Below are 11,075 nucleotides of genomic sequence, written 5' to 3' on the forward strand. Positions count from 1 at the left end.
GGGGTTGGGAACCCCTGGTTTAAAATGAAGGCAATAAAGCCTGTGAAAGAAAAGAGGCTGGACATATTTCAAATTGCAGATGCAAATGACTGTAGAATAGGTTGGTCCTGTCTCTTTCTGTCTCTTCTTTCTCCTTAAACAAATTGTGCATTATAAGCCCTGGAGCAAAACTGTACACAATTGCCTGCCCTAAATTATCTTCATCATGATCTCTTCTGGCAAAGTCTTCACAAGGCTATGAAATATACATTCAAAAATATACATTCAAACAGAGGCTCTGGAAGTACACCAAAAGAAATCTGAAGTGTATTCAAAAATGAACATTTAACCACTCTTGAACCTATGCATCTAGATATACGTTGTTGTTGTTGTTCAGTTGGTAAGCCATGCTTGACTCCTCAGGACCCCAAGGACCACAGCATGCCAGGCACCCTTGTCCTCCAATGTCTCCCTGAATTTACCCAAATTCACGTTTGTTGCATTGATGACACAATCTAACCATCTCATCCTCTGCTATTCCTTTCTCTTTTTTGCGACATAAACATATATTCCTATGAACGTTCTTTACCTCAGGGGTTTGCAACCTTGACAACTTTAAGCCTTGTGGACTTCAGCTTCCAGAATTCCTCAGCCAGCCTAGCTTAAATTTGTCAAAGGTTGCAGACCCCTGCTTTACCTGAGATCAAACAAATATCAGAGCCAATCTGGGTTTTTCACTTAATTTCACTTACATGTCTGATTGTTCGTATGCATGCAACTTGATTCAACGGTTAGTATGTGACTGTTCTGAGTGACAGGTTGGCAGGTCCTGGAAGAAAAGGAGCTGGCCTGGGATTGTGGCAGTGTGTGGCAAAGTGTGTCCCAACTAACAAAGAGGGAAAATGTCCAGTACTGATTTCCCCCTCCTATAATTTTTCACTAATTGACGCTATTCAGATGTCTTCTTGCTGCCTTCATCTGTACATTATAAAATATACAATGACAAATATGCTGGTGTTGATTTGCACATCTCTACCCCGGGCCAAGCCAGAGAACCTGTGGAAGTCTTTGGAGGCTGTTAAATTACTGAAGCAAAATTTCCTTCAGCTCCAGAAATATAAAACCTGCTGTAGCCCTAAATATACGCCTGCAATTCAGCAGTGTCTAGCTAGATGGCAGCACCAAGCCAATGTTGGTTGATGACAACCAGCCCATCAGAATGTGGGATGAGAGACCACCAGAAAATAACACAGCTGCAGATTAAGTCTGGAAGAAGGGAATAGCCATACATTTCCACTCCATTGCCAATAAAACTAGGCAGATCTATTGATGAAGACTCTGTCAGACTATTTCTGATGGTTTTCTGGCCAACTAGTAAGATCGGTGGAGCACGGCACGTTCCTTCGGTCAAAAAATACCAACTATCAGGAGCCAGGAAGGGTGCCTTCTAAGCCTCAGCATCTGCCTTCTGGAATTATATTCCCCAGAGATTTGTGTCACCTTCATCCTGATGGTATTCTGGAAGGATTTAAAGACCCATGAGTTCTGCAGACCCTAGGGTGGGATTTAGGGAGAGCCTGTAGGTCAGTGGTTCTCAACCTGTGGGTCGGGACCCCATTTGGGGTCGAACAACCATTTCACAGGGGTCGCCAAACAACGCAGTCCACCATTTCTCCCCCCCCCCTTTTCCTTAGCTGTGCTACTCCCTTTTATTCTATTGGCTTTCAAAAGTCAATAGGAATTGTCCAGGCTGTCTCTGCCCTGCTGAGCCCGCCAAAAGTCCCATTCTGCAAACGGTGCTGCACCAGTTGAGTAGTCCTCGATTTACGTCCGGTTGAGTAGTCCTCGACTTACGACAGGTTGGGGGTCGCAGCATTAAAAAGGTTGAGAACCACTGCTGTAGGTGATGTGTTTCTTATTAAAGAAAGTGAGTTTGTCCAGCCACATAGGATTTCCTTGCTGTTTTTCATTGTTTTCTTTACTTGATGTCAGCCACATTTGAAACATTTGAAAGTTGGACAGCTTCTAAGTCTCAGAAATAGGTAAATAAGTAAATGAGTACTCTAGGGCACAGCTCCCCAACCTTTTGGGCACCAGGGACCAGTTCCATGGAGAAAGGTTTTTCCACGGACCAGAGAGTGCGTGGTTTTGTGTGCTGCCTGCATCCCACGGATGGGGCTTTGCTTGTTTGTGTGGGCCGGTTGCTGGCATGCCATAGCCCGGTACCGGTCCATGGACCAGGTGTTGGGGATCCCTGTTCTAGGGTCATTAGAAGCCCAGGACATCCATTAGAAATATCCAATATCCAAATACAAACTAGCAATCATCTTAGATCAAGAGCATCATTTATCACTACATTGTTACATAGAGCTGAGAAATTCTTTTCATCTGGAATTCAATTATTCCAGACTGAGGTTTTTGACCGAATGAATCATTCAGGTTCTTATTATTTTCCATAATTTCGGAAGACTGGCTGAACCGTCCCTTCACTGTGTTCATACCCTACCTTCCTGTTCCGTTATAGGCAATGCTTGATTTCCCACCAAACATTTAACAGCATTCAAAGTTTCAACAGCACTGAAACGAGTCCTCACACTTACGACTGTGGCAGCAGCTCCACAGTCCCACGATCAAAAACCAGGTGGTTGACAACCAGCCTGTCTCTTCCCTGGTCAAAACATTCCAGAGTCACACGTTTGCCATTTGTGACCTTCTCAAGGGAACTTCCCACAAACCGAGTCAGTGAGGGGGGCAAGATTTGCTTAATAACCACGTGATTCATTTAACGACCATGACAAAAAGATTGCAAAATCTTTTTAACTTTTTAAATGAATGCATTGCTTAGCGACAGAAGTTCTAGCCTCAGCTGTGGTTGTAAGTCAAGGACTACCTGCATCGCGTTATCCTATTTTTTTTCTCTCTCTCAAGTTGCTAAGAGTAGCAAAACAAGTCTGCTCTTCTCTTGCTCAACATCCCAGTGGGCTTAGCTCAGCTGAAAAGAGGCACATGTAGACACCACATGTTTTATACCAAGGTTTACCGGATAAACTACAATAGAAGCATTTTACATAACAGGCTAAGCCCCAGCAACCTATAACATATTGCAATATAAGCACTGAGGGGGGGAAAAAATCACCCAGAAGGCTTCTTGGTCAACCCAGGATATGACACGAGGTCTTCTGCACTCTGACCACAATGTCTTGACTTGTAAAACCACTGCACATATAAACACGCAGTTATAAAACGGCTATGCTGACATGACGCACAGTGGTATCTGACTGCGCACCGAAGAATTTTGTTTCCCCTGCTCGCGATGACGCATGCTCTGCCCGGGTACAAAGATGCACACACCTGCTTGCCGATCCCTCATCCTATTCCTCAGACATGTGCTCACGTGCCCATAATTTGCACATTCCCAAATTCTGCACATGCACACGTATGCACGTCCATGTTTATAAAACGTAACTGTTTAGGGCTTGATTTCAGGACCCCTGCCCACCTTTGCCCAGATCCCGCTGCACTTCTGGGTGTTGGTCTTCCTGCAGGGAGCCAAGGAGGACTCTTTCCTGGGGCATAAGGAATTCCACCTGACAGGTTTAATAGCCGTCATTAAGCAGCTGGCAAAGCACGCAGGAATCAGGCAGTGCCGCGTTTGTTTTTTTTCCCCCCGCAGGATGGGGTGAAGATGTGTGGACTTTAATTTCCCCGGCCAATTCTGGGAGTTAAAGTCCACACAACTTCAAGTTGCCAAGATCAAAAGGCACTGGGCAAATAGGACCCCCAGAGTTGGGTTTAAATCTGACGGGACCGAATTCCTCCTGTCCGATGGGCAGCGAAGAGGACATTCTGTGCTGCAGCAAATTGCTCCATCGTTCGGCCCTCTCCACGCCATCCTGGAACCTTTGTGCCACCTTCTGATAAGAAAAACACAACGGCAAAATTGCCAGAACTGGATCCCGTATCCTCCTCCTCCAAAGAAAAAAAGTTGGGGAGGGTTGTGTAGAAGGACTGGAATAGGGAGATTTCTGTTCCTTGCCCTTGGTCGTCCCATTTCTCCTTGCTGCCCCAAAAGTTGTTTGTTGATGGCCCATTTCTGCCGGCTTGCCTTGGGTCTTATTTCTATTTATTCCATCGACACCTGAGCTTTTTTTTTTTCCCCAGACAATTCAAAGAACCCCACCTGCTTATTCATTCTCCCCTCGACCACGCTTTTTAGCCCCACCACACACACGACAACCCTGTGAGGTGGGTCCACCTCCGCGTGAAGAGCTGCAAGGTCTTCCTACTTCACTGACACCCAGCCCATCATCCACCATCCCCAAGATGAACTTGGAGGATTGCACATCCCTCCCCCCTGGTCTTTGGGCTTGAAGGCGCCGCTCCAAGGTCACCCAAGGATCTGACGGTCCTCTAACCGGGAGATCCCGGGCAGTTCCTGGCTGAGGATGATGGACTTTGGGGTCAGGAAGACACCAAAGAGGTGGAAGGCGGCCTGAACGGTTACCGCGTACCCCGCCAGGCTGCGATCGCGCTATCCCCCCCGAGCGCCAAGCGCATCCCGGCTCCCTCGGTCTCGGCACGCCGCCTTACCTGGCTCCGCAGGAGGCGCCGGACCGCTGCGAAGTTAACGTGGCGGCGGCGGCGCGGGGCAGCCCGGAACGGGCAAGGCTGGTCCCGGGGAGACGGAAGAGCAGCGCTCGCCTCCAGACCTCCGACGGGGGACCGGTCCGCAAAAGCAGTCGCGACGCCGGCGAGACCTAGCCACGCCCGCTGCTGCTGCTGCTGCCGCTGCTGCTTCCCATGCCAGAAGCCCGCCGGGGAGGAGAAGGCGCGGCTTAGCCCGAGTCTGCCTGGCCGCCGCGCTGCTCCCGATCTCCACGCAAGCCGCCGCCGCCGCCGCCGCCGCCACCTGCAAAGCCGAGCGAGCAGATTCGGACTAACCTCCGGCGCGGCATGCGGCGAGGAGGACGGGCAGAGAGACAGAAAGACAGACAGACAGAGGACTCCGACTCCTTTCGACCAATCGCGAAGCCACTTGCCCAGCACCGGGGGCGGAGCCAAGATCTTAACCCTCCCCCCCTCCACCCCTCCCCACCACATCTCCACCCCGCCGCTGCTTGTGCGCCAAGCTGCGCCCGCCGCGCCTCTGCAGCTCCCGGTGGCGGGGAGCGCGCAGCCCAGAGGAGAGGCTGCCCCGCGGGGAGCGAGGCGGGCTGCGTCGGGGAGAGCCGAGCCGCAGCCCGACAAGTCCGCCCGAGAAGCGCAGATGCTGAAGGAAGAAAAGAAGGGGCTTAGACGGGGAGGCCCCCTTTCTGGATGGCCAGACTTGTTCGTCCAGGTGGATGTCCAGCAGAGCAAAGGGCCTCGTTGCTGCACCAAATGGTCTTTCAGGGACTCCATCCCAAGGCTAAGTGTGATCGTGGTTGATCTGGTTTTAGCCCAGGGCTTTGGCCAATCTGCCCTGGCAAGTTGGAATCTGTGGCTGGTAGCCCAGGGTGTTGGGGATGTAGACTGCAATGTTGTTGGTTGCGAAGTCGTGTCCGACCCATCGCGACCCCATGGACAACGTTCCTCCAGGCCTTTTTCACACCTACGACCGTTGCAGCATCCCCATGATCATGTGATCGAAATTCAGATGCTTGGCAACTGATTCCTATTTATGATAGTTGCAGTGTCCGGGGGTGGGGATGCCACCTTTGTGACTTTCTGACAAGCAAAGTTCCACGGAGAAGCCAAATTCATTTAAGAACTCTGTTATTAACAACTGCAGCGATTCACTTAAGGACTGGGGCGAGAAAGGCCATAAAAGGGGACAAACTCCCTTAACCACCATCTTACTTGGCAACAGAACTGTGGGGTTCAATTGTGGTTGTGAACTAAGGACTACCTGCACAAGCTGAACATAAAATGTGAGGGTTGTAAGCCCAGCAGTCTGAATTCTCCACCCCATCGGGGTGGGGGGCTCATAGATTCTCCCAGAAGGCAAGACCAGCACTTTCCTAATCCTGCCTGAGTTCCAAATTCTAAGCTAGCTCTTTCCCCTTCAGCAGTGGGATTGGAGGATGATTCCGTAGCTCCTCACCCCTCAATCTACTAGCAGATTCCTTGCAGGGGTGTGGCCCTTGCAGGCCCAGATCTAGAGGGTGGCAAGTTAAACTTGGATAACCAGTTTGGCCCATTCCAGCAATCTCTTTTCACAACCCCAGACTTGCAGGATTGGAGACTTACGAGAGAGATCATTCAGACTGACCTCCCTCTTGTTATGCAATCCATTCCTCTTCTCTTTCCCATTCCTCTTGCTACCTGTAGCAAGACCAGCGGTGAAAAGAGAAGGAGGGGAAAGTGGGAAAGGGGAGACTTTAGGAGAGTCTCAATCGTCCAGGTCTCGGCTGTCCCGGAGGTGCATTTCCAAAAGGCAACTGGACTTTCTTGGGGTTTTTTTCCTTGAAAACATTTCACTTCTCATCCAAGAAGCTTCTTCAGTTCTGAGAAGGATGAGAAGCAAAGCGTTTTCAAAGAAAAAAAAACCCCAAGAAACTCCAATTGCCTTCTCGTCTGTATATAGGCAGAGAAATATGGACTTATGTACTGCCTGCCTCAGATCTGATGGTTTCCATGGTCACGTTATTTTTAGGGAGCTGATTCATAATTTGAACATGGCAGGTGTGTCATTCTATACTTCTAGGCCGTCTCATCTGACCTTACCACCAACATTGTTCTGCAAACTGATAATTAGGAGAAAACAGAATTTGGCAGCTTCGGAGTACATGATGCATTTCCAGGGTGATTTTGACAGCTGAAGAAGTATCTTCTTCCTACCAGAACAGGATTGACCTAAGACACTAAACTGGGAGAGGGAAAAAACAAAACAGTGGCAACTATTTCTCACTCTTCTGTCAAAGACTGAGTGGCTACCTAAGCACAGCAGGTTATTTGGATACCTGAAGCAGAAAATTCCACAGGTTTCTTCCTTCTCCCCTGAAGTAATAATACAATGATGACACATAAAAGAGATATTAAGTTTGTTGCCTTTCCAGGATGCTGAAAAAAAGCCTTATCAGCTTTGCCAGAATTGCCCAGAGTCATGCACAGTGCAAAGGATTAAGCCGCCTTCCACTAGTTGGGAAGCTCTCCTTGACCCAGGATTTCCTGGCCAGCCTTTGCAGAATTGGGAATTGGCAGACACAAGGCCAGGCTGAGAATTTGCAAAGCCTTATCTGATCCTGTTGGACCTGATTGTCTGTCTCTCCCTTAGGAATTGAAGGAGAAAAAAAATGCACTAGAAATGCTTTTCTGAAGGACAGGATTAGTATGAGTTGATACTGATATATAATTTATCAAAGCCCTCCCTGGATTTAATGAGTCACATCTCATGCTAAACTGTGATTTGTTCTAAGTAAGGTGGGCTTTAATAAAGGCAATACAAATATCAACATAGTTAAATGAAATAATTAAATATTAAGAATAAAAATAGCCAGTTTGGTCTAATGCAGAGGTCCCCAACCTTTTAGGCACCAGGGAGCTGTGCCATGGAGAAAGGTTTTTCCGTGGACCAGAGGGGCCGTGGACCAGTGGTTTTGAATACTGCCTGCATCCTGAGGATGGAGCTTTGCTTGTTTGTGCGGCCTGCTTTGCTGGCATGCTGTGGACCGGTGGTGGTCCATGGACCGGGTGTTGGGGACCCCTGGTCTAATGGTTAAGGAGAGAAACTGGGAGACTGTGAATTCTAGTCCTGCCTTAGACATGAAAGCTGACTTTGGGCCAGTCTCTCTCTCCCTCCCTCCCTCCCTCCCTCTCTCTCTCTCTCTCACACACACACACACCTATTGAGGAATTTAAATAAATAAATAAAATGAAAGTTGGTTCAAGGAGCCTAGTACTCATATTACAACTAGAATAATAATCCTTAGCCAGCCAAGCCCTTTATACTTTATTGCAATCAATCCCAAGAGTTCAGCTGATTCTGTAACTCTTGTCCCCAACTAAAATCCTTGAGGAAACCAACAAGTAAGGGGGAGGGGAGGAAAGCCATGACTATCTTCCAGGAGTCATTTTTCCACACGTTATCATTCTGAATATGGACGGTGCACGGAGCCATCCTTCACTGAAACACGCAGCAGTTGGCTGGAGTTTCTTGGATTAAAGAACAACTATCTGGAAATATTCCACCCAAATTCTTCTCGATTGCTCGGCTCATGCATGATTCAGATCAGAGTCCCGCAGTTCAAAATTGGGATCCCGAGCAAAACGCTGCAGAACTCATCCCAAAGTCAATTCCTGGAATGTCTCCAAAAAGCAACCTTGGGAGAATTGGTTAACTTTTCCCCTGGCAGCAAGAAAATACTAACCATCAGGAAATGCTTGAAAATAGCGATGACTCGAAAAGGTAGAACGTGTTTCCAAAAATGGGGAACCTAAAAACGTTTATTTGTTTCTTCTTTGCAATTGTGGGAGAGCCCTGAACAAATCTTGACTCTGCCTTGATAAAGGTTTAATTTGCATGCCTGGAGACCGTCTGGCAGTTCCAAGTTCCCACAATTTCTCCCCTTATCTTCTTAAGATCTTGCCAGACTGAAAGTTCTTGAAACTTAAAATTGTTTGCCCTGGTTTTTGGACAGCTTTAGTTGGCTTAAAAGAATCGTTTTCCTCCCCCCCCCCCCTTTCTCTAGGCCAAACACAGCTATTGAAAGTTTGGACTTATTTAGCATCACCTAGCGGTAGCACACACACAAAAATATTTTTAATGCTTGAGCAATTTGTCAACTACCTGGGAGAACTAAGGATAAAATGAAAAACCAACCAACCAACCAACCGCTGGTTGCATTCATGAAATATTCTATGAATAATTCATGTTAATGTTGCTTTAACCCAATTATCACTAACATTCGGAACTATAAGATAACTACTGTTTATTGGCTAGTCAATTGCAACTCACAAAACATTATGCCTTTTAGTAAAACCGGTAAGAAAAGGTGCACCTTTGGAACTGTCATACTGTAGACCAGTGGTGGCAAACCTATGGCACGGGTGCCAGAGGCGGCACTCAGAGCCCTTTCTGTGGGCACGCGCGTCGTCGCCCCAGTCCTGGCCTTCAGCTGGGTTTTATAAAACCTTTTCGCTTTAGGCCTCCGCTGCCGTGTGCAAAAAAAAAAAAAGGTTCAATCAGTCAATTTCAACCTTGCAGGAAAAAAAAAAAGATCTTGTAAGGTTGGAATTGATTGATTGAACTTTCTAGTCCCACCCAGTTGGCTGTTACCACCACAGCCACGCCCACCCAATGGGCCACACCCATCCAATGAGCCACACCCACCTGGCACTCGATGCATAAGTGGGTTTTGGGTTGCAGTTTGGGCACTCAGTCTCTAAAAGGTTCGCCATCACTGCTGTAGACTAACATGGCTCTTTCAGATTATCCATATTGGCTAGTATACACAAGATGTTTAGCCCTGAAAAAAAACGAGCCAAAGTTAACATTAATCTTAGTTTAGAGCAGGGATGTCAAACTGCCTCCCATGGGCCGGGTGCATCATACGGAGGCAGAACCTGAGTGCAACTCTGATGATGGGATAAATCCTTCAGAGGACTTATGGGACAAGGCATGTGGCATGCTGTGGAAAGAGTATCTTCCACCATTTCTCCTAGTTCCACAGAAGAGCTGCTTCATGGTATACTGTCCTCAAGCATTAATCCAGCTGTCAAATGCCAAAGAACCCCAAGACTTCCTAACAGCTGGAAAAACACATTTTGACAGGAAAGAGGTGATTTTTGCCTGAGGTTTAGACTTCCTTCAACCTCTGATTGTGAGGTGCCGAACACGGTTTGGAATTGGCAGCTTCATCGCAACCATTCATTAATAGTGTTGTATAACACTGCAGGTGACTAAATTAACACGTGCATTGTTGAGCGTGTTTGTACGGCATTCTTCACATTCTTCAATGATATGATTATAATTCTTCTCAAAGCAAACATCCTCAAGTCACCTACCGAGAGCTAAAGACTTACTTCCAAATAAAAACGCCCAAATATTTTTATAGCACATCACATGTCATACAGCCACATTTCAAGCTTCCCACATGCATTGGGTCTGTTTGCCAGAGAATGCCTGGATTAGATATTTATTATTATTCTAATGGATAAAATGCGTCTAAACAATTTCAAAGAATAAATCTATCATCCAGTGAGAATCTTGAAAAACTTATGTTTGTGAAAGCCCTGGAAGCATGGCCTCCGTAGTCTATGCACTTCTGTGACTTTAATTTTGCTGTTGAGAGAAGCAGTAAAAATGCCATATTAATTTTTTCCCAAACAGGTTTTTTTTCAATATATATTCTGCAATACTAGTCTTTTTAGTGCATAGTTTGATATTGAATGTGCGTAATTGTGACAGTTCACATTCTAAGCCACATTCTAAAATATGGTCCAAGGACCCCTAGGGGTTCCCCAAGACCCTCAAGGATCTGCGAAATGAAAACTGTTATATATTGAATATATTTGCATTTTTTTAGAAACATGGCTATTGTTTTCGTTTTTGTTAAAAAATCTAGGATTTTTTCATGAAAAATATGCTGATATATGATGTGTTTATGATTGTTATTTTTACATGAGGACCCAGATTGTTGGAGGCAAGATGCTGACTCCGTAAACTACTTTGAGACGGCTGTAAAGCACTGTGAAGAGGTATATAATAAGTCTAAGTGCTATTGCTGAGTCAATAAATATTCTATGAATGCATCAGTTTTCATTTTCAATACCATAAACATTGATAAAAAAACCCCATACAAACAAAAGCTGTTTTAGGATCCTCCATTATTTCTAAAAGTGGGTCTTTAGAGCAAAAAGTTTAAATAAGACTGCTCTAAGTCATTCTTTGCTGAATGAGCTGCTGGTACTTGAATGAAGTCTCAAAATGAATCCAGTAATCTCTGTTTATAACCCGCTATCTGACTTTATTCAAAGCCCTAATCGAACAGAACACCTTGCCCCTTTGGAGGTACATCCTACTGAATTTAATAGGACATAAAATTGCAAAAATAATAATAGGAAGGTGGGGAGTTACTGTTTTTACTTTGTCTATTGGGTTTTTATTTTTGGTAAGC

The 11,075-nt window shown here is 46.3% G+C and overlaps 1 protein-coding gene across 1 annotated transcript in view; it reads right to left on the reverse strand.

Annotated features, from left to right (window-relative positions):
- LOC120312918 (phytanoyl-CoA 2-hydroxylase interacting protein) overlaps positions 1-4,932 on the reverse strand; it is a 29,108-nt gene extending 24,176 nt beyond the window's left edge. The window contains exon 1 of the mRNA XM_039354262.1: positions 4,570-4,932. The gene's annotated coding sequence lies outside the window, so the exon portion shown is untranslated. The remainder of the gene's footprint in view (positions 1-4,569) is intronic.
- Between the last annotated feature and the right edge of the window lie 6,143 nt (positions 4,933-11,075).

This window comes from Crotalus tigris, unplaced genomic scaffold (assembly GCF_016545835.1).
Source record: "Crotalus tigris isolate CLP2741 ecotype Arizona unplaced genomic scaffold, ASM1654583v1 scf7180000018549.3470463, whole genome shotgun sequence".
In the NCBI taxonomy this organism is placed as follows: Eukaryota; Metazoa; Chordata; class Lepidosauria; order Squamata; family Viperidae; genus Crotalus; species Crotalus tigris.